General features: G+C 43.1%; 1 protein-coding gene across 1 annotated transcript in view; it reads right to left on the minus strand.

Moving 5' to 3' along the window:
• cfap299 (cilia and flagella associated protein 299) overlaps positions 1 to 23,822 on the minus strand; it is a 304,876-nt gene that overhangs the window by 97,873 nt on the left and 183,181 nt on the right. The window lies entirely within an intron of this gene.

The following is a 23,822-nucleotide window of genomic DNA, read 5'->3' on the forward strand; positions in this document are numbered from 1 at the left end:
TGATAGCAGGTTAGGGCCCTAATCCCTGGTCTCTTTGTCATTATGGTGATAGCAGGTTAGGGCCCTAATCCCTGGTCTCTTTGTCATTATGGTGATAGCAGGTTAGGGCCCTAATCCCTGGTCTCTTTGTCATTATGGTGATAGCAGGTTAGGGCCCTAATCCCTGGTCTCTTTGTCATTATGGTGATAGCAGGTTGGGGCCCTAATCCCTGGTCTCTTTGTCATTATGGTGATAGCAGGTTAGGGCCCTAATCCCTGGTCTCTTTGTCATTATGGTGATAGCAGGTCTCTTTGTCATTATGGTGATAGCAGGTTAGGGCCCTAATCCATGGTCTCTTTGTCATTATGGTGATAGCAGGTTAGGGCCCTAATCCCTGGTCTCTTTGTCATTATGGTGATAGCAGGTTAGGGCCCTAATTCCTGGTCTCTTTGTCATTATGGTGATAGCAGGTTAGGGCCCTAATCCCTGGTCTCTTTGTCATTATGGGGATAGCAGGTTAGGGCCCTAATCCCTGGTCTCTTTGTCATTATGGTGATAGCAGGTTAGGGCCCTAATCCCTGGTCTCTTTGTCATTATGGTGATAGCAGGTTAGGGCCCTAATCCCTGGTCTCTTTGTCATTATGGTGATAGCAGGTTAGGGCCCTAATCCCTGGTCTCTTTGTCATTATGGTGATAGCAGGTTAGGGCCCTAATCCCTGGTCTCTTTGTCATTATGGTGATAGCAGGTTAGGGCCCTAATCCCTGGTCTCTTTGTCATTATGGTGATAGCAGGTCTCTTTGTCATTATGGTGATAACAGGTTAGGGCCCTAATCCATGGTCTCTTTGTCATTATGGTGATAGCAGGTTAGGGCCCTAATCCCTGGTCTCTTTGTCATTATGGTGATAGCAGGTTAGGGCCCTAATTCCTGGTCTCTTTGTCATTATGGTGATAGCAGGTTAGGGCCCTAATTCCTGGTCTCTTTGTCATTATGGGGATAGCAGGTTAGGGCCCTAATCCCTGGTCTCTTTGTCATTATGGTGATAGAAGGTTAGGGCCCTAATCCCTGGTCTCTTTGTCATTATGGTAATAGCAGGTTAGGGCCCTAATCCCTGGTCTCTTTGTCATTATGGTGATAGCAGGTTAGGGCCCTAATCCCTGGTCTCTTTGTCATTATGGTGATAGCAGGTTAGGGCCCTAATCCCTGGTCTCTTTGTCATTATGGTGATAGCAGGTTAGGGCCCTAATCCCTGGTCTCTTTGTCATTATGGTGATAGCAGGTTAGGGCCCTAATCCCTGGTCTCTTTGTCATTATGGTGATAGCAGGTTAGGGCCCTAATCCCTGGTCTCTTTGTCATTATGGTGATAGCAGGTTAGGGCCCTAATCCCTGGTCTCTTTGTCATTATGGTGATAGCAGGTTAGGGCCCTAATCCCTGGTCTCTTTGTCATTATGTTGATAGCAGTCTAGGGCCCTAATCCCTGAAAGTAGGCTAAAAACATGCAGATTCTGGAGTAGCCAACAGGAAATAGAGTAGGCTACAACATGCAGATTCTGGAGTATCCAACAGGAAATAGAGTAGGCTACAACATGCAGATTCTGGAGTAGACAACAGGAAATAGAGTAGGCTACAACATGGAGGTTTAATATGGCAGGTAAAGAAGGTCAATTCAACATCCAGTCACACCTATGGTTGCAAACATACCGGTAATTTACCAAAGTTACTGGAATCATCAGTCAAATCAGTCATTTTGGTAATTAAGAAAACATCTATGCCAATCTATCTTAACTTGGTAATCTTTACTTGAATAACATATATATATTTTTGTATATATAGTATACATGTTTTATATCTGTGTCTGGGTCGATATGGTTCATGAGTTTCTAGTAGATAGACCAAAGAGAAAATAGCCTAATTCATTTTAAAAGCATCTAATCAACAATGGCATTATTTCCCCTTAACTCTTCAACTCCTCTAACTATTGACTGTGTTCACAACTGTCACTAGTTTGACACCAAAACATTGACAACAAATACATATTGACATAGTAAAATAAATACGTATTGACATCGTAATCTCTAAAATAAATACATACAGTGGGGCAAAAAAGTATTTAGTCAGCCACCAATTGTGCAAGTTCTCCCACTAAAAAAGATGAGAGAGGCCTGTAATTTTCATCATAGGGACACTTTTTTTTTAAATCCAGAAAATCACATTGTAGGATTTTTAATTAATTAATTTGCAAATTATGGTGGAAAATAAGTATTTGGTCACCTACAAACAAGCAAGATTTATGGCTCTCACAGACCTGTAACTTCTTCTTTAAGAGGCTCCTCTGTCCTCCACTCGTTACCTGTATTAATGGCACCTGTTTGAACTTGTTATCAGTATAAAAGACACCTGTCCACAACCTCAAACAGTCACACTCCAAACTCCACTATGGCCAAGACTAAAGAGCTGTTAAGGGACACCAGAAACAAAATTGTAGACCTGCACCAGGCTGGGAAGACTGAATCTGCAATAGGTAAGCAGCTTGGTTTGAAGAAATCAACTGTGGGAGCAATTATTAGGAAATGGAAGACATACAAGACCACTGATAATCTCCCTCGATCTGGGGCTCCACGCAAGATCTCACCCCGTGGGGTCAAAATGATCACAAGAACGGTGAGCAAAAATCCCAGAACCACACGGGGGGACCTAGTGAATGACCTGCAGAGAGCTGGGACCAAAGTAACAAAGCCTACCATCAGTAACACACTACGCCGCCAGGGACTTAAATCCTGCAGTGCCAGACATGTCCCCCTGCTTAAGCCAGTACATGTCCAGGCCCATCTGAAGTTTGCTAGAGAGCATTTGGATGATCCAGAAGAAGATTGGGAGAATGTCATATGGTCAGATGAAACCAAAATATAACTTTTTGGTAAAAACTCAACTCGTCGTGTTTGGAGGACAAAGAATGCTGAGTTGCATCCAAAGAACACCATACCTACTGTGAAACATGGGGGTGGAAACATCATGCTTTGGGGCTGTTTTTCTGCAAAGGGACGAGGACGACTGATCCGTGTAAAGGAAAGAATGAATGGGGCCATGTATCATGAGATTTTGAGTGAAAACCTCCTTCCATAAGCAAGGGCATTGAAGATGAAACGTGGCTGGGTCTTTCAGCATGACAATGATCCCAAACACACCGCCCGGGGAACGAAGGAGTGGCTTCGTAAGAAGCATTTCAAGGTCCTGGAGTGGCCTAGCCAGTCTCCAGATCTCAGCCCCATAGAAAATCTTTGGAGGGAGTTGAAAATCCGTGTTGTCCAGCAACAGCCCCAAAACATCACTGCTCTAGAGGAGATCTGCATGGAGGAATGGGCCAAAATACCAGCAACAGTGTGTGAAAACCTTGTGAAGACTTACAGAAAACGTTTGACCTCTTTCATTGCCAACAAAGGGTACATAACAAAGTATTGAGATACACTTTTGTTATTGACCAAACACTTATTTTCCACCATATTTTGCAAATAAATTAATTAAAAATCCTACAATGTGATTTTCTGGATTTTTCCCCCCTCATTTTGTCTGTCATAGTTGAAGTGTACCTATGATGAAAATTACAGGCTTCTCTCATCTTTTTAAGTGGGAGAACTTGCACAATTGGTGGCTGACTAAATACTTTTTTTGCCCCACTGTATTGTCATAGAAAAATAAATACGTATTGACATAATAAAATATATACATACTGACTTAGTAAAATATATACATACTGACTTAGTAAAATATATACATACTGACTTTGTAAAATATATACATACTGACTTAGTAAAATATATACATACTGACTTAGTAAAATATATACATACTGACTTAGTAAAATATATACATACTGACTTAGTAAAATATATACATACTGACTTAGTAAAATATATACATACTGACTTAGTAAAATATATACATACTGACTTAGTAAAATATATACATACTGATTTAGTCAAATATATACATATTGACTTAGTAAAATATATACATACTGACTTAGTAAAATATATACATACTGACTTAGTAAAATGTATACATACTGATTTAGTAAAATATATACATACTGACTTTTTTAAAATATACACTGACTTAGTAAAATATATACATACTGACTTAGTAAAATATATACGCATTGACTTAGTAAAATATATACATACTGACTTAGTAAAATATATACTGACTTAGTAAAATATATACATACTGACTTAGTAAAATATATACGCATTGACTTAGTAAAATATATACATACTGACTTAGTAAAATATATACATACTGACTTAGTAAAATATATACTGACTTAGTAAAATATATACATACTGACTTAGTAAAATATATACATACTGACTTAGTAAAATAAATACATATTGATTTAGTCAAATATATACATACTGACTTAGTCAAATATATACATACTGACTTAGTAAAATATATACATACTGACTTAGTAAAATATATACGCATTGACTTAGTAAAATATATACATACTGACTTAGTAAAATATATACATACTGACTTAGTAAAATATATACATACTGACTTAGTAAAATATATACATACTGACTTAGTAAAATATATACATACTGACTTAGTAAAATATATACGGATTGACTTAGTAAAATATATACATACTGACTTAGTAAAATATATACTGACTTAGTAAAATATATACATACTGACTTAGTAAAATATATACATACTGACTTAGTAAAATATATACATACTGACTTAGTAAAATATATACGCATTGACTTAGTAAAATATATACATACTGACTTAGTAAAATATATACTGACTTAGTAAAATATATACATACTGACTTAGTAAAATATATACGCATTGACTTAGTAAAATATATACATACTGACTTAGTAAAATATATACATACTGACTTAGTAAAATATATACTGACTTAGTAAAATATATACATACTGACTTAGTAAAATATATACATACTGACTTAGTAAAATAAATACATATTGATTTAGTCAAATATATACATACTGACTTAGTAAAATATATACATACTGACTTAGTAAAATATATACATACTGACTTAGTAAAATATATACATACTGACTTAGTAAAATAAATACATATTGATTTAGTCAAATATATACATACAGACTTAGTAAAATATATACATACTGACTTAGTAAAATATATACATACTGACTTAGTAAAATATATACATACTGACTTAGTAAAATATATACATACTGACTTAGTAAAATATATACTGACTTAGTAAAATATATACATACTGACTTAGTAAAATATATACATACTGACTTAGTAAAATATATACGCATTGACTTAGTCAAATATATACATACTGACTTAGTAAAATATATACATACTGACTTAGTAAAATATATACGCATTGACTTAGTAAAATATATACATACTGACTTAGTAAAATATATACTGACTTAGTAAAATATATACATACTGACTTAGTAAAATATATACATACTGACTTAGTAAAATATATACATACTGACTTAGTAAAATATATACATACTGACTTAGTAAAAAATATACATACTGACTTAGTAAAATATATACTGACTTAGTAAAATATATACATACTGACTTAGTAAAATATATACATACTGACTTAGTAAAATATATACGCATTGACTTAGTAAAATATATACATACTGACTTAGTAAAATATATACATACTGACTTAGTAAAATATATACATACTGACTTAGTAAAATATATACATACTGACTTAGTAAAATAAATAAGCGTATAAAATAAAATATAAAGGATATTTCATGCGGACACCCTCATATTTAACACAAATGGTAATCACTAAGTTATCTTTATGTAGTGTTGTCTCTGTTGTCGTGATGTGTGTTTTGTCCAATATTTTTATTTAATTTATTAATATGTTTAATCCCAGCCCCCGTCCCCGAAGGAGGCCTTTTGCCTTTTGGTAGGCCGTCATTGTAAATAAGAATTTGTTCTTCACTGACTTGCCTAGTTAAATGAAGATTAATAAAATTACAAATTAAATAAAAAGTTGAAGAATTTAAAAAACATAATGAGCAAATATTTTTACAATCCAGGTGTGCAAAGCTCATAGAGACTTACCCAGAAAGACTCACAGCTGTAATCGCTGCCAAAGGCTAACATGTATTGACTCAGGGGTGTGAATACTAATCTAAATTAATTACTTAAAATGTGCAAAAAACTCTAAAAACATGTTTTTACTTTGTCATTATGGGGTATTGTGTGTAGATGGGTGAGAAGAAATTGTGATTTAATCCATTTTGAGCGTTGACCACAACAAAATGTGGAATGAGTCAAGGGGTGTGACTACTTCCTGAAGACCCTCCCTTTGCAACTCTAGTTACATCACTGTATCATCAAAGAAGAAGAACAGGAGGAGAGGGTGGAAGAGGAGGAGAAGAGGAGGAGAAGAGGAGTTGGGGGAGAAGTCGTGGAAGAGGAGGAGAAGAAGAATCATAATCCTAGACATCACAGTTGGAGAGCGTTGCTGTCTCCATAGACTATAAGAGGAGAAGAAGAATCAGAATCCTAGACATCACAGTTGGATAGCTTTGCTGTCTCCATAGACTATAAGAGGAGAAGAAGAATCATAATCCTAGACATCACAGTTGGAGAGCGTTGTTGTCTCCATAGACTATAAGAGGAGAAGAAGAATCAGAATCCTAGACATCACAGTTGGAGAGCGTTGCTGTCTCCATAGACTATAAGAGAAGAAGAATCATAATCCTAGACATCACAGTTGGAGAGCTTTGCTGTCTCCATAGACTATAAGAGGAGAAGAAGAATCATAATCCTAGACATCACAGTTGGAGAGCTTTGCTGTCTCCATAGACTATAAGAGGAGAAGAAGAATCAGAATCCTTGACATCACAGTTGGAGAGCGTTGCTGTCTCCATAGACTATAAGAGGAGAAGAAGAATCAGAATCCTAGACATCACAGTTGGAGAGTTTTGCTGTCTCCATAGACTATAAGAGGAGAAGAAGAATCAGAATCCTAGACATCACAGTTGGAGAGCGTTGCTGTCTCCATAGACTAGAGAGGAGTGTCGCAGGAATGTCGGAGAGAATTCTCTCTCCTTTTCTTCCTTCCCTTTCCACACTGGTAATTGTAAAAGTCGAGTGTTCAGATTTATTTAACCAGTCAGTCCAGACCGGTAAAAATGTGTTGGTAAAATGAGCCTGCCTGGCGGATGTTATGCCTGGCAAGACAAGCCCTGTGGTATCCAGCTACTTATTGTTGAGCGGTAACAGCTGAGCATCCCCCTGACATGTCTCAGTCCCGTTGTGACAACCAGCTGAACCAGCTGACTGGAACCTCTGAGTGATGCCCGCTGTGAAAATATTTGGGGCCTCGCTCCTTGTTCAAAAACCAATAGGCTAGCCAGGTTTCAGGAATAACAATGTTTTAATGAAAAATAGTTCCTATTAAGCAGCAAGAATGTCCTTTTGGATTTTCATAATCATTAACAATATCTACTCGATTCCAGGCTGTATCACAACCGTCCGCGATTGGCGGTAACATAGGGCAGCGCACAACTGGCCCAGAGTCGTCCGGGTTAGGGCTTACCTGCGGGAGGCCGTCATTGTAAGAAGAATTTATTCTTAATTGAATTGCCTAGCTAAATAAAGGATAAATAAAACATGAATAACAAAACAATTAGCTCTTCAAAATGACTGTCATGCATTATTACAAATGTAACAAACCATTCAGCTCTTAGAACAGCTGATGAGAGCCATACTTGTGTAACCTTTCACAGTATCTAGCACGCTGAACTTCCCTGCATTACTTCCCCTGTATATCTGGTAACAACTTAACAATTTAATTGACTAGAGTAAGGAGATCCAGTGGGTCAAATCAGACTGTAGTGTTACTGTAGTGGGGCTGTAGTGTTACTGTAGTGTTACTGTAGTGGGGCTGTCGTGTTACTGTAGTGGGGCTGTAGTGTTACTGTAGTGGGGCTGTAGTATTACTGTAGTGTTACTGTAGTGGGGCTGTAGTGTTACTGTAGTGGGGCTGTAGTGTTACTGTAGTGGGGCTGTAGTGTTAGTGTAGTGGGGCTGTAGTGTTACTGTAGTGGGGCTGTAGTGTTACTGTAGTGGGGCTGTAGTGTTACTGTAGTGGGGCTGTAGTGTTACTGTAGTGGGGCTGTAGTGTTACTGTAGTGGGGCTGTAGTGTTACTGTAGTGGGGCTGTAGTGTTAGTGTAGTGGGGCTGTAGTGTTACTGTAGTGGGGCTGTAGTGTTACTGTAGTGGGGCTGTAGTGTTACTGTAGTGTTACTGTAGTGGGGCTGTAGTGTTAGTGTAGTGTTACTGTAGTGGGGCTGTAGTGTTACTGTAGTGGGGCTGTAGTGTTACTGTAGTGGGGCTGTAGTGTTACTGTAGTGGGGCTGTAGTGGGGCTGTAGTGTTACTGTAGTGGGGCTGTAGTGTTACTGTAGTGTTACTGTAGTGGGGCTGTAGTGTTACTGTAGTGTTACTGTAGTGGGGCTGTAGTGTTACTGTAGTGGGGCTGTAGTGTTACTGTAGTGGAGCTGTAGTGCTACTGTAGTGGGGCTGTAGTGTTACTGTAGTGGGGCTGTAGTGTTACTGTAGTGGGGCTGTAGTGTTACTGTAGTGGGGCTGTAGTGTTACTGTAGTGGGGCTGTAGTGTTAGTGTAGTGTTACTGTAGTGGGGCTGTAGTGTTACTGTAGTGTTACTGTAGTGGGGCTGTAGTGTTACTGTAGTGTTACTGTAGTGGGGCTGTAGTGTTAGTATAGTGTTACTGTAGTGGGGCTGTAGTGTTACTGTAGTGGGGCTGTAGTGTTACTGTAGTGGGGCTGTAGTGTTACTGTAGTGGGGCTGTAGTGTTAGTGTAGTGGGGCTGTAGTGTTACTGTAGTGGGGCTTTAGTGTTACTGTAGTGTTACTGTAGTGGGGCTGTAGTGTTAGTGTAGTGTTACTGTAGTGTTACTGTAGTGGGGCTGTAGTGTTACTGTAGTGGGGCTGTAGTGTTACTGTAGTGGGGCTGTAGTGTTACTGTAGTGGGGCTGTAGTGTTACTGTAGTGCTACTGTAGTGGGGCTGTAGTGTTACTGTAGTGGGGCTGTAGTGTTACTGTAGTGGGGCTGTAGTGTTACTGTAGTGGGGCTGTAGTGTTACTGTAGTGGGGCTGTAGTGTTACTGTAGTGCTACTGTAGTGGGGCTGTAGTGTTACTGTAGTGGGGCTGTAGTGTTACTGTAGTGGGGCTGTAGTGTTACTGTAGTGGGGCTGTAGTGTTACTGTAGTATGAATGACAGTCACTGTAATAGAAATAAGGCCATGTTCATCTTAACCAGCACTGACCGCCACTGTCCTATAGAGAGATAGGATCAGTCGGAGGAGAACTGGGCCCTATATTTAGGATCCAGCTAGGGCATGACTTCACTCACACAACACATAGTGTGCGTCCAAAATTGCATCCAATTTCCTATATAGTGCACTACTTTTGACTAGAGCCCTATGGAAGTAACTTATGAGATTTCTATTCCAAAAAAACAGCTTCACTTTATGTTAAATGTATTTATTAACATTTTTTTCATTTCCCATTTGGGATGCATGTATAGCGTGAAGAAAATAACACATTATTAGACATTTCAGTTGAAACAAACTGGCTAAAGAACGAAGAAACATTCTAGTTATGATTATTTTATCAGATTTGTAATGGCACTTCAGATGTTGGATCTTAATATGACCCATTTCAACGCAGGAATAAACTAATCCTCAAGCCTGTTTGTAGGCTATACAATGACAAGACTCCAGGTCCACTGGGCATCAGTTCAAGTAGCCTATATAGGCTAATGCCTTTTACAGTGTGTCTCGTGCGAATTGATATGTGGATTATAATATATTGACATACAGTTGAAGTCGGAAGTGTACATACACTTAGGAGTCATTAAAACAAACCATTCAGCTCTTAGAACAGCTGATGAGAGCCATACTTGTGTAACCTTTCACAGTATCTAGCACGCTGAACTTCCCTGCATTACTTCCCCTGTATATCTGGTAACAACTTAACAATTTAATTGACTAGAGTAAGGAGATCCAGTGGGTCAAATCAGACTGTAGTGTTACTGTAGTGGGGCTGTAGTGTTACTGTAGTGTTACTGTAGTGGGGCTGTCGTGTTACTGTAGTGGGGCTGTAGTGTTACTGTAGTGGGGCTGTAGTATTACTGTAGTGTTACTGTAGTGGGGCTGTAGTGTTACTGTAGTGGGGCTGTAGTGTTACTGTAGTGGGGCTGTAGTGTTAGTGTAGTGGGGCTGTAGTGTTACTGTAGTGGGGCTGTAGTGTTACTGTAGTGGGGCTGTAGTGTTACTGTAGTGGGGCTGTAGTGTTACTGTAGTGGGGCTGTAGTGTTACTGTAGTGGGGCTGTAGTGTTACTGTAGTGGGGCTGTAGTGTTAGTGTAGTGGGGCTGTAGTGTTACTGTAGTGGGGCTGTAGTGTTACTGTAGTGGGGCTGTAGTGTTACTGTAGTGTTACTGTAGTGGGGCTGTAGTGTTAGTGTAGTGTTACTGTAGTGGGGCTGTAGTGTTACTGTAGTGGGGCTGTAGTGTTACTGTAGTGGGGCTGTAGTGTTACTGTAGTGGGGCTGTAGTGGGGCTGTAGTGTTACTGTAGTGGGGCTGTAGTGTTACTGTAGTGTTACTGTAGTGGGGCTGTAGTGTTACTGTAGTGTTACTGTAGTGGGGCTGTAGTGTTACTGTAGTGGGGCTGTAGTGTTACTGTAGTGGAGCTGTAGTGCTACTGTAGTGGGGCTGTAGTGTTACTGTAGTGGGGCTGTAGTGTTACTGTAGTGGGGCTGTAGTGTTACTGTAGTGGGGCTGTAGTGTTAGTGTAGTGTTACTGTAGTGGGGCTGTAGTGTTACTGTAGTGTTACTGTAGTGGGGCTGTAGTGTTACTGTAGTGTTACTGTAGTGGGGCTGTAGTGTTAGTATAGTGTTACTGTAGTGGGGCTGTAGTGTTACTGTAGTGGGGCTGTAGTGTTACTGTAGTGGGGCTGTAGTGTTACTGTAGTGGGGCTGTAGTGTTAGTGTAGTGGGGCTGTAGTGTTACTGTAGTGGGGCTTTAGTGTTACTGTAGTGTTACTGTAGTGGGGCTGTAGTGTTAGTGTAGTGTTACTGTAGTGTTACTGTAGTGGGGCTGTAGTGTTACTGTAGTGGGGCTGTAGTGTTACTGTAGTGGGGCTGTAGTGTTACTGTAGTGGGGCTGTAGTGTTACTGTAGTGGGGCTGTAGTGTTACTGTAGTGGGGCTGTAGTGTTACTGTAGTATGAATGACAGTCACTGTAATAGAAATAAGGCCATGTTCATCTTAACCAGCACTGACCGCCACTGTCCTATAGAGAGATAGGATCAGTCGGAGGAGAACTGGGCCCTATATTTAGGATCCAGCTAGGGCATGACTTCACTCACACAACACATAGTGTGCGTCCAAAATTGCATCCAATTTCCTATATAGTGCACTACTTTTGACTAGAGCCCTATGGAAGTAACTTATGAGATTTCTATTCCAAAAAAACAGCTTCACTTTATGTTAAATGTATTTATTAACATTTTTTTCATTTCCCATTTGGGATGCATGTATAGCGTGAAGAAAATAACACATTATTAGACATTTCAGTTGAAACAAACTGGCTAAAGAACGAAGAAACATTCTAGTTATGATTATTTTATCAGATTTGTAATGGCACTTCAGATGTTGGATCTTAATATGACCCATTTCAACGCAGGAATAAACTAATCCTCAAGCCTGTTTGTAGGCTATACAATGACAAGACTCCAGGTCCACTGGGCATCAGTTCAAGTAGCCTATATAGGCTAATGCCTTTTACAGTGTGTCTCGTGCGAATTGATATGTGGATTATAATATATTGACATACAGTTGAAGTCGGAAGTGTACATACACTTAGGAGTCATTAAAACCCGTTTTTCAACCACTCCACTAATTTCTTGTTAACAAACTATAGTTTTGGCAAGTCGGTTAGGACATCTACTTTGTGCATCACACACATTTTTACAACAATTGTTTACAGAGAGATTATTTCACATATAATTCACTGTATCACAGTTCCAGTGGGTCAGAAGTTGATTGTGCCTTTAAACAGCTTGGAAAATTACAGAAAATTATGGCATGGCTTTTAGAAGCTTCTGATAGGCTAATTGAGATAATTTGAGTCAATTGGAGGTGTACCTGTGGATGTATTTCAAGGCCTATCCTCAAACTCAGTGCCTCTTTGCTTGACATCATGGGGAAATCAGAAATCAGCCAAGACCTCAGAAAAACAATTGTAGACCTCCACAAGTCTGGTTCATCCTTGAGAGTAATTTCCAAACGCCTGAAGGTACCACGTTCATCTGTACAAAGAATAGTACACCATTATAAACACCATGGGACCATGCAGGTATAAACACCATGGGACCACGCAGGTATAAACACCATGGGACCATGCAGGTATAAACACCATGGGACCACGCAGGTATAAACACTATGGGACCACGCAGGTATAAACACCATGGGACCATGCAGGTATAAACACCATGGGACCACGCAGGTATAAACACCATGGGACCACGCAGGTATAAACACTATGGGACCACGCAGGTATAAACACCATGGGACCACGCAGGTATAAACACCATGGGACCACGCAGGTATAAACACTATGGGACCACGCAGCCATCATACCGCTCAGGAAGGAGACGCGTTCTGTCTCCTAGAGATGAACGTACTTTGGTGCGAAAAGTGCAAATCAATCCCAGAACAACAGCAAAGGACCTTGTGAAGATGCTGGAGGAAACAGGTACAAAAGTATCTATATCCACAGTAAATGAGTCCTATATCTACATAACCTGAAAGGCCGCTCAGCAAGGAAGAAGCCACTGCTCCAAAACCGCCATAAAAAAGCCAGACTACGGTTTGCAACTGCACATGGTGACAAAGATCGTACTTTTTGGAGAAATGTCCTCTGGTCTGATGAAACAAAAATAGAACTGTTTGGCCATAATGACCATTGTTATGTTTGGAGGAAAAAAGGTTAAGCTTGTAAGCCGAAGAACACCATCCCAACCGTGAAGCACGGGGGTGGCAGCATCATGTTGTGGGGGTGCTTTTACATTTTTGGAGGAACTAGTACTGTCTGGAGGAACTAGTACCATCTGGAGGAACAAGTACTGTCTGGAGGAACAAGTACCGTCTGGAGGAACAAGTACCGTCTGGAGGAACTGGTACTGTCTGGAGGAACAAGTACCGTCTGAAGGAACTGGTACTGTCTGGAGGAACAAGTACCGTCTGAAGGAACTGGTACTGTCTGGAGGAACTAGTACTGTCTGAAGGAACTAGTACTGTCTGGAGGAACTAGTACTGTCTGGAGGAACAAGTACCGTCTGGAGGAACAAGTACCGTCTGGAGGAACAAGTACCGTCTGGAGGAACAAGTACCGTCTGGAGGAACTGGTACTGTCTGGAGGAACAAGTACCGTCTGAAGGAACTGGTACTGTCTGGAGGAACAAGTACCGTCTGAAGGAACTGGTACTGTCTGGAGGAACAAGTACTGTCTGGAGGAACTAGTACTGTCTGGAGGAACTAGTACTGTCTGCAGACAGAGTTCAGTGTGTCAAATCGGAGGGCATGCTGTCCGGTCCTCTGGCAGTCTCTATGGGGGTGCCACAGGGTTCAATTCTCGGGCTGACTCTTTTCTCTGTATATATCAATGATGTTTCTCATGCTGCGGGCGATTCCCTGATCCACCTCTACGCAGACGACACCATTCTATATACTTCCGGCCCGTCCTTGGACACTGTGCTATCTAACCTCCAAACGAGCTTCAATGCCATACAGCACTCCTTCCGTGGCCTCCAACTGCTCTTAAACGCTAGTAAAACCAAATGCATGCTTTTCAACCGTTCGCTGCCTGCACCCGCACGCCTGACCAGCATCACCACCCTGGATGGTTCCGACCTTGAATATGTGGACATCTATAAGTACCTAGGTGTCTGGCTAGACTCTAAACTCTCCTTCCAGACCCATATCAAACATCTCCAATCGAAAATCAAATCAAGAGTCGGCTTTCTATTCCGCAACAAAGCCTCCTTCACTCACGCCGCCAAACTTACCCTAGTAAAACTGACTATCCTACCGATCCTCGACTTCGGCGATGTCATCTACAAAATTGCTTCCAACACTCTACTCAGCAAACTGGATGCAGTTTATCACAGTGCCATCCGTTTTGTCACTAAAGCACCAGATACCACCCACCACTGCGACTTGTATGCTCTAGTCGGCTGGCCCTCGCTACATATTCGTCGCCAGACCCACTGGCTCCAGGTCATCTACAAGTCCATGCTAGGTAAAGCTCCGCCTTATCTCAGTTCACTGGTTACGATGGCAACACCCATCCGTAGCACGCGCTCCAGCAGGTGTATCTCACTGATCATCCCTAAAGCCAACACCTCATTTGGCCGCCTTTCGTTCCAGTTCTCTGCTGCCTGTGATTGGAACGAATTGCAAAAATCGCTGAAGTTGGAGACTTTTATCTCCCTCACCAACTTCAAACATCTGCTATCTGAGCAGCTAACCGATCGCTGCAGCTGTACATAGTCCATCGGTAAATAGCCCACCCATTTTCACCTACCTCATCCCCATACTGTTTTTATTTATTTATTTTTCTGCTCTTTTGCACACCAATATCTCTACCTTTACATAACCATCTGATCATTTATCACTCCAGTGTTAATCTGCATAATTGTAATTATTTGCCTACCTTCTCATGCCTTTTACACACAATGTATATATAGACTTTTCTACTGTGTTATTGACTTGTTAATTGTTTACTCCATGTGTAACTCTGTGTTGTCTGTTCACACTGCTATGCCTTATCTTGGCCAGGTCGCAGTTGCAAATGAGAACTTGTTCTCAACTAGCCTACCTGGTTAAATAAAGGTGAAATAAAAAAAATAAAAAAAATAAAAAAAGGAACTAGTACTGGTATAGTTACTCTCTGTGGGCCATACTGTCTGGATCAACTAGTACTGTCTGGAGGAACTAGTACTGTCTGGATCAACTAGTACTGTCTGGAGGAACTAGTACTGGTGTAGTTACTATCTTCGTGGTGTTTTGAGAAAGGCATGTTACATCTTTGTTACTTGTAGGTAAAACAAACATTGTTAAAACACTCGTAAGCTTAGTTCCATTGCTATCGGGGAACTGAGCCCAGGTAAGTTTTTCCACCACACTGACAAAAACAAGTAGGACTATTGGGCAGGTTTTCTAAATTCTGACAGAAAATAAAATGTGATAGGCTACCCTCATCACGATCACTCACAATAAAATCAGGAGGAGAAGAGACTTCTCAACATTGTGTTGGCCGGCCGTGACAAGTGAACATGCTTTACAATTGCTCTGACAAATTGCTGTAATGTTGCTGGCCGTAAATAGGTGAAGTGAGGATGAACGTTTTGTTAAGGACACACCCCACTAGCAAACAGCTGGTTGTTAAGGACACACCCCACTAGCAAACAGCTGGTTGTTAAGGACACACCCCACTACCAAACAGCTGGTTGTTAAGGACACACCCCACTAGCAAACAGCTGGTTGTTAAGGACACACCCCACTACCAAACAGCTGGTTGTTAAGGACACACCCCACTACCAAACAGCTGGTTGTTAAGGTCACACCACACTAGCGAACAGCTGGTTGTTAAGGACACACCCCACCAAACAGCTGGTTGTTAAGGACACACCCCACTAGCAAACAGCTGGTTGTTAAGGACACACCACACTAGCAAACAGCTGGATGTTAAGGACACACCCCACTACCAAACCACTGGTTGTTAAGGACACACCCCACTACCAAACAGCTGGTTGTTAAGGACAGAGTGAAAAAAACATGGTAATTACCACTAATCAGTGACACTAACCAGAGGCCCTCCAGTCCTTGTCATTTTTAATTTTTTAATTTATTTTATTTAACCTTTATTTAACTAGGCAAGTCAGTTAAGAACAAATTATTATTTTACAATGACGGCCTACCACGGGCCAAACCTTCCCCTTACCCAGGCGACACTGGGCCAATTGTGAGCCGCCCTATGGGACTCCCGATCACGGCCGGTTGTGATACAGCCCGGGAACGAACCAGGGTCTGTAGTGACGCCTATAGCCTATAGCCACTCTGGAGACAATTTGAAGGGTATTTTAAAGCCCATTATTGTAAATGTTCCCTTGGAAAGACCCCTTGTTTTTTAATATCAGTTTATGATCCTCAGCAGTGTGGCCAAGCCTTTGGAGTGGGGGTTAAGATGGGGTGGGGAAGGGGGTATTGAAGCTGTAACCAGGCCTTGGGGTGAGGGTTAAGATGGGGTGGGGTAGGGGGCATTGAAGCTGTAACCAGGCCTTGGGGTGGGGTTAAGATGGGGTGGGGAAGGGGGCATTGAATCTGTAACCAGGCCTTGGGGTGGGGAAGGGGGCATTGAATCTGTAACCAGGCCTTGGGGTGAGGGTGGAGGGGAGTTGGGGTAAGGGTGTAGGGGTGAGGTGGGGGGCATAACCAGGCCTTGGGGTGAGGGTGGAGGGGAGTTGGGGTAAGGGTGTAGGGGTGAGGTGGGGGGCATAACCAGGCCTTGGGGTGAGGGTGGAGGGGAGTTGGGGTAAAGGTGTAGGGGTGAGGTGAGGTGGCGGACATTGAAGCTGAGACCAGGCCTTGGGGTGAGGGTGTAGGACAGCCAGGCCTTAGAGTGAGGGGTCTGGGGGTGGTGGTGTTGGGTGGTAGAGGGACATTGGTACTGTAACCAGGCCTTGGGGTGAGGGTGGAGGACAGCCAGGCCTTAGAGTGAGGGGTCTGGGGGTGGTGGTGTGGGGTGGTAGAGGGACATTGGTACTGTAACCAGGCCTTGGGGTGAGGGTGGAGGACAGCCAGGCCTTAGAGTGAGGGGTCTGGGGGTGGTGGTATGGGGTGGTAGAGGGACATTGGTACTGTAACCAGGCCTTGGGGTGAGGGTGGAGGACAGCCAGGCCTTAGAGTGAGGGGTCTAGGGGTGGTGGTGGTGTTGGGTGGTAGAGGGATATTAGAGTTGCTGGCTGTGGGATCAGTGGATCAGTGGCAGCTAGATGCCACTGGAAGAGAAATATGACCTCCGACATGTTAGCAGAACTTTTCGTCTTGCTTTAATGCCCCTATAACAGGATCGCTGGGCGGGCTCTGCCTGGTCACAAACAGGAAGTCCTTGTTAATCCTGTTCCAGGCTAACGATAGGTCTAGAATCTGATCCTTGTCGTCCTGACCCCTGATCTAACAGTACAGTCCTGATCTCTAACAGAACAGTCCTGATCTCTAACAGTACAGTCCTGATCTCTAACAATCCTGATCTCTAAAAGAACAGTCCTGATCTCTAAAATAACAGTCCTGATCTCTAACAGAACAGTCCTGATCTCTAACAGTACAGTCCTGATCTTTAACAGTACTGATCTCTAACAGAACAGTCCTGATCTCTAACAGTCCTGATCTCTAACAGAACAGTCCTGATCTCTAACAGAACAGTCCTGATGTCTAACAGTACTGATCTCTAACAGTACAGTCCTGATCTCTAACAGTACTGATCTCTAACAGAACAGTCCTGATGTCTAACAGTACTGATCTCTAACAGTACAGTCCTGATCTATAACAGTACTGATCTCTAACAGAACAGTCCTGATGTCTAACAGTACTGATCTCTAACAGTACAGTCCTGATCTCTAACAGTACTGATCTCTAACAGAACAGTCCTGATGTCTAACAGTACTGATCTCTAACAGTACAGTCCTGATGTCTAACAGTACTGATCTCTAACAGTACAGTCCTGATCTCTAACAGTACTGATCTCTAACAGAACAGTCCTGATGTCTAACAGTACTGATCTCTAACAGAACAGTCCTGATCTCTAACAGAACAGTCCTGATCTCTAACAGTACAGTCCTGATCTTTAACAGTACTGATCTCCAACAGTACAGTCCTGATCTATAACAGTCCTGATCTCTAACAGAACAGTCCTGATCTCTAACAGAACAGTCCTGATGTCTAACAGAACAGTCCTGATCTCTGACAAGTTGAGACTCCTTCAAAATGTTCAGTGATACATTTAACAGTCAATGTCAGTCAAGGAAATGCTTCAGTTGTCTCTTCAGTGGCCTGTGCTGTGTAAATAAAGCCTAGCATAAATCCTTGGTCCGTCAGTCTACAAGTCATGAGCATGAAGCCGACAGGCCGCAGTTCCTATCAGCGTTATTGTAAAGTGTTCATCCATGACACCTGCCAAGAGGCCTGGTGCCTGGCCTGCTGCCTGGCCTGGCTTCATCACCAGGAAAGAATACGTCCAGGGTAAATATTGTAGGGTAGTGCCCTGGTCTATCACATCAGGGTAAATATTGTAGGGTAGTGCCCTGGTCTATCACATCAGGGTAAATATTGTAGGGTAGTGCCCTGGTCTATCACATCAGGGTAAATATTGTAGGGTAGTGCCCTGGTCTATCACATCAGGGTAAATATTGTAGGGTAGTGCCCTGGTCTATCACATCAGGGTAAATATTGTAGGGTAGTGCCCTGGTCTATCACATCAGGCTTCTCCTCAGCTGGCAGGCTCATGTTTATGACGATGTTCAGAAAATGAATATCACTCGTTCAGTTTCCAGAAGAAATTAAAGAGATACCACGTACCACACACACACACACACACCACACACACACACACACACACATAGACACACACAGGCACACACAGTCACACAGACACATGCAGGCACACACACATGCACACACAAAAACACAGACACACACAGACATACACACAGACAGACAGACACACACAGATGCACAGGCACAGGCACACACACACACACACACACACACACACACACACACACACACACACACACACACACACACACACACACACACACACACACACACACACCAGAGCGTGGAAGACCTGTCAGGGCTCTTGTCTTGTTTTACAAGATCCCAAGCTGGCCAGTGTTATCAGCAGCAGGCAGTGCAGCGACTCCAGGAGAGATATGTCCTGATCTCTGCAGTAGGATCAAAGTAGGATGACATGAGCCAGCGTAGCCTTCAGAGGAAGATAAATGTACAGAGCCCCAGTCACTATCAAAGGCTGCACTGTTTATAGATGCTGATTAAAGCTTCAGAGCTCTTCCCCTCCCAGTGGAAAAAGGTGGTCAAACATGATTCTGTTTTAGTTGGCCTGGAGCGCCAATGAGAAGCTCCCTTCTGGGCCCGGCTATGAGCTTGGGATGTAGTAGCGTGGCAGAAGGAATGAGTGTTTTCACTATGTTTTCTACACCATTAAATTAACTTGAATTCATCCCTGAGAGGCTGTGAGAGGAGAAGAATAATATAAATTGTGATTCTCCTCGTTAATCTACTGGGGGTTGATCTACTGGGGGGTTGATCTACTGGGGGGTTGATCTACTGGGGGGGTTGATCTACTGGGGGGGTTGATCTACTGGGGGGTTGATCTACTGGCGGGTTGATCTACTGGGGGGTTGATGTACTGGGGGGTTGATCTACTGGGGGGTTGATGTACTGGGGGGTTGATCTACTGGGGGTTGATCTACTGGGGGGTTGATCTACTGGGGGGTTGATCTACTGGGGGGTTGATCTACTGGGGGGTTGATGTACTGGCGGGTTGATCAACTGGGGGGTTGATCTACTGGGGGGTTGATCTACTGGAGGGTTGATCTACTGGGGGGTTGATCTACTGGGGGATGATCTACTGGGGGGTTGATCTACTGGGGGTTGATCTACTGGGGGGTTGATCTACTGGGGGGTTGATCTACTGGGGGGTTGATCTACTGGGGGGTTGATCTACTGGCAGGTTGATCTATTGGGGGGTTGATGTACTGGGGGGTTGATCTACTGGGGGGTTGATGTACTGGGGGGTTGATCTACTGGGGGTTGATCTACTGGGGGGTTGATCTACTGGGGGGTTGATCTACTGGGGGGTTGATGTACTGGGGGGTTGATCTACTGGGGGTTGATCTACTGGGGGGTTGATGTACTGGGGGGTTGATCTACTGGGGATTGATCTACTGGGGGTTGATCTACTGGGGGGTTGATCTACTGGGGGGGGGGGTTGATCTACTGGAGGGTTGATCTACTGGAGGGTTGATCTACTGGGGGGTTGATCTACTGGGGGGTTGATCTACTGGGGGTTTATCTACTTCGGGGTTGATCTACTGGGGGGTTGATCTACTGGAGGGTTGATCTACTGGGGGGTTGATCTACTGGGGGGTTGATCTACTGGGGGATTGATGAACTGGGGGGTTGATCTACTGGGGGTTGAGCTACTGGGGGGTTGATCTACTGGGGAAATATGGTGAGTGCCAACAGTATTTGGACAATGACATGTTTTTGTTTTGTTTTGGTTCTGCACTCCAGCACATGGAACGACTATGAGGTTAAAGTGCAGACTGTCAGCTTTAATTTGAAGGTATTTGCATCCATATCGGGTGAACCATTTAGAAATGGGAAAAATGTACCTACAGTGGGGAGAACAAGTCTTTGATACACTGCTGATTTTGCAGGTTTTCCTACTTACAAAGCATGTAGAGGTCTATAATTTTTATCATAGGTCCACTTCAACTGTGAGAGACGGAATCTAAAATCCAGAAAATCACATTGTATGATTTTTAAGTAATTCATTTGCATTTTATTGCATGACATAAGTATTTGATACATCAGAAAAGCAGAACTTAATATTTGGTACAGAAACATTTGTTTGCAATTACAGAGATCATACGTTTCCTGTAATTCTTGACCAGGTTTGCATACACTGCAGCAGGGATTTTGGCCCACTCCTCCATACAGACCTTCTCCAGATCCTTCAGGTTTCGGGGCTGTCGCTGGGCAATACGGACTTTCAGCTCCCTCCAAAGATGTTCTATTGGGTTCAGGTCTGGAGACTGGCTAGGCCACTCCAGGACCTTGAGATGCTTCTTACGGAGCCATTCCTTAGTTGCCCTGGCTGTGTGTTTCAGGTCATTGTCATGCTGGAAGACCCAGCCATGACCCATCTTCAATGCTCTTACTGAGGGAAGGAGGTTGTTGGCCAAGATCTCGCGATACATGGCTCCATCTATCCTCCCCTCAATACGGTGCAGTCGTCCTGCCCCCTTTGCAGAAAAGCATCCCCAAAGAATGATGTTTCCACCTCCATGCTTCACGGTTGGGATGGTGTTCTTGGGGTTGTACTCATCCTTCTTCTTTCTCCAAACATGGCGAGTGGAGTTTAGACCAAAAGGCTCTATTTTTGTCTCATCAGACCACATGACCTTCTCCCATTCCTCCTCTGGATCATCCAGATGGTCATTGGCAAACTTCAGACGGGCCTGGACATGCGCTAGCTTGAGCAGGGGGACCTTGCGTGCGCTGCAGGATTTTAATCCACGACGTCGTAGTGTGTTACTAATGGTTTTATTTGTCACGTGCTCCGTATACAACAGGTGTAGTAGACCTTACAGTGAAATGCTGAATACAACAGGTGTGGTAGACATCACAGTGAAATGCTGAATACAACAGGTGTAGTAGACCTTACAGTGAAATGCTGAATACAACAGGTGTAGTAGACCTTACAGTGAAATGCTGAATACAACAGGTGTAGTAGACCTTACAGTGAAATGCTGAATACAACAGAAATGCCTACTTACAAGCCCTTAACCAACCATGTAGTTTTAAAAAAAATACCCCCAAAAGAGCAAGACAAGAATAACATAATTAAAGAGTAGCAGTAAATAACAATAGCGGGGCTGTATACAGGTTACGGTACAGAGTCAATTTGTCAATGTGCGGGGGCACCGGTGTCGAGGTAATTGAGGTAATTGCGTACATGTAGGTAGGGTTATTAAAGTGGCTAAGCATAGATAATAACAGAGAGTAGCAGCATCGTTCCACTGGGGGGGCAATGCAAATATTCTGGGTAGCCATTTGATTAGATGTTCAAGAGTCGTGCTTCTACACCTGCATTGCTTGCTGTTTGGGGTTTTAGGCTGGGTTTCTGTACAGCACTTTGAGATATCAGCTGATGTAAAAGGGCTTTTTAAATACATTTGATTTGATTTATGGCTTGGGGGAAGAAGCTGTTTAGAAGCCTCTTGGACCTAGACTTGGAGCTCCGGTACCGCTTGCCGTGCGGTAGCAGAGAGAACAGTCTGTGACCAGGGTGGCTGAAGACTTTAAAAACAACCAGCTACATTATTGCCCTCTTCACGACTGTCTTGATGTGTTTGGACCATGTTAGTTTGTTGGTGATGTGGACGCCAAGGAACTTGAAGCTCTCAACCTGCTCCACGGCAGCTCCGTTGATGAGAATTGGGGAGTGCTCGGTCCTATTTTTCTTGTAGTCTACAATCATCCCCTTTGTCTTGATCACGTTGAGGGAGAGGTTGTTGTCCGGGCGCCACACGACCAGGTCTCTGACCTCATCCCTATAAGTTGTCTCGTCGTTGTCGGTGATCAGGCCTACCACTGTTGTGTCATCGGCAAACTTAATGATGGTGTTGGAGTCGTACTTGGCCATGCAGTCATGAGTGAACAGGGAGTACAGGAGGGGACTGAGCTTGCACCCCTGAGAGGCCCCCGTGTTGAGGATCAGTGTGGCGGATGTGTTGTTGCCTACCCTTACCAGCTGGGGAAGGCCAGTCAGGAAGTCCAGGATCCAGTTGCAGAGGGAGGTGTTTAGTCCCAGGATCCTTAGCTTAGTGATGAGCTTTGAGGGCACTATGGTGTTGAACGTTGAGCTGTAGTCAATGAACAGCATTCTCACGTAGGTGTTCCTTTTGTCCAGGTGGGAAAGGGCAGTATGGAGTGAGATAGAGATTGCATCATCTGTGGATCTGTTGGGGCGTTATGCGAATTGGAGTGGATCTAGGGTTTCTGGGAGGATGGTGTTGTGAGCCATGACCAGCCTTTCAAAGCTCTTCATGGCTACAGACGTGAGTGCTATAGGTCGGTAGTCATTTAGGCAGGTTACCTTAGTGTTCTTGGGCACAGGGACTATTGTGGTCTGCTTGAAACATGTTGGTATCACAGACTCAGATAGGGAGAGGTTGAAGATGTCAGTGAAGACACTTGCCAGTTGGTCAAGACACATTAACCTCTCACCATTACAATAACAGGGGAGGTTAGCATACCCCCAAGACATGCTAACCTCTCACCATTACAATAACAGGGGAGGTTAGCATACCCCCAAGACATGTTAACCTCTCACCATTACAATAACAGGGGAGGTTAGCACTTTTTTGGGGGGGGGGGGGTCAACCCCATGGTCCAATGCCACTTCAAGTCCGTTTGTTACCTTTTAGTTTGATTATTTATTACAAAACACTGTGTTACTGAGGATAACCTATTGACAGAATGAGTTAGCGACACACCCCAACTACTATATTCAGTCACAGTACTGTACTGTTGGTCCTATTGGAACAGGAGCCAACTGTCGTGACTATCACCTCTATCTGACAACATGATTCTAGCCCACTGTAAAGCCATCCTAAACTATTCAAAATACATACGGTGTTAACCCCTTGGATTTCGTCACATTTCTTCACAATGCACAGTGGGATTAATGGATTTAAATGCAATTTTTACATCCACAATCAACACAAAATACTCTGGAAATAAAATAAACTACAGTCATTGCATAGGTATTCAGCTCCCTGAGTCCATACATGTTAGAATCACCTTACAGCTGTGAAGCTTTCTGGGTAAGTCTCTAAGAGCTTTACACACCTGGATTGTACAAT

Source organism: Oncorhynchus mykiss, chromosome 6, assembly GCF_013265735.2.
Source record: "Oncorhynchus mykiss isolate Arlee chromosome 6, USDA_OmykA_1.1, whole genome shotgun sequence".
In the NCBI taxonomy this organism is placed as follows: Eukaryota; Metazoa; Chordata; class Actinopteri; order Salmoniformes; family Salmonidae; genus Oncorhynchus; species Oncorhynchus mykiss.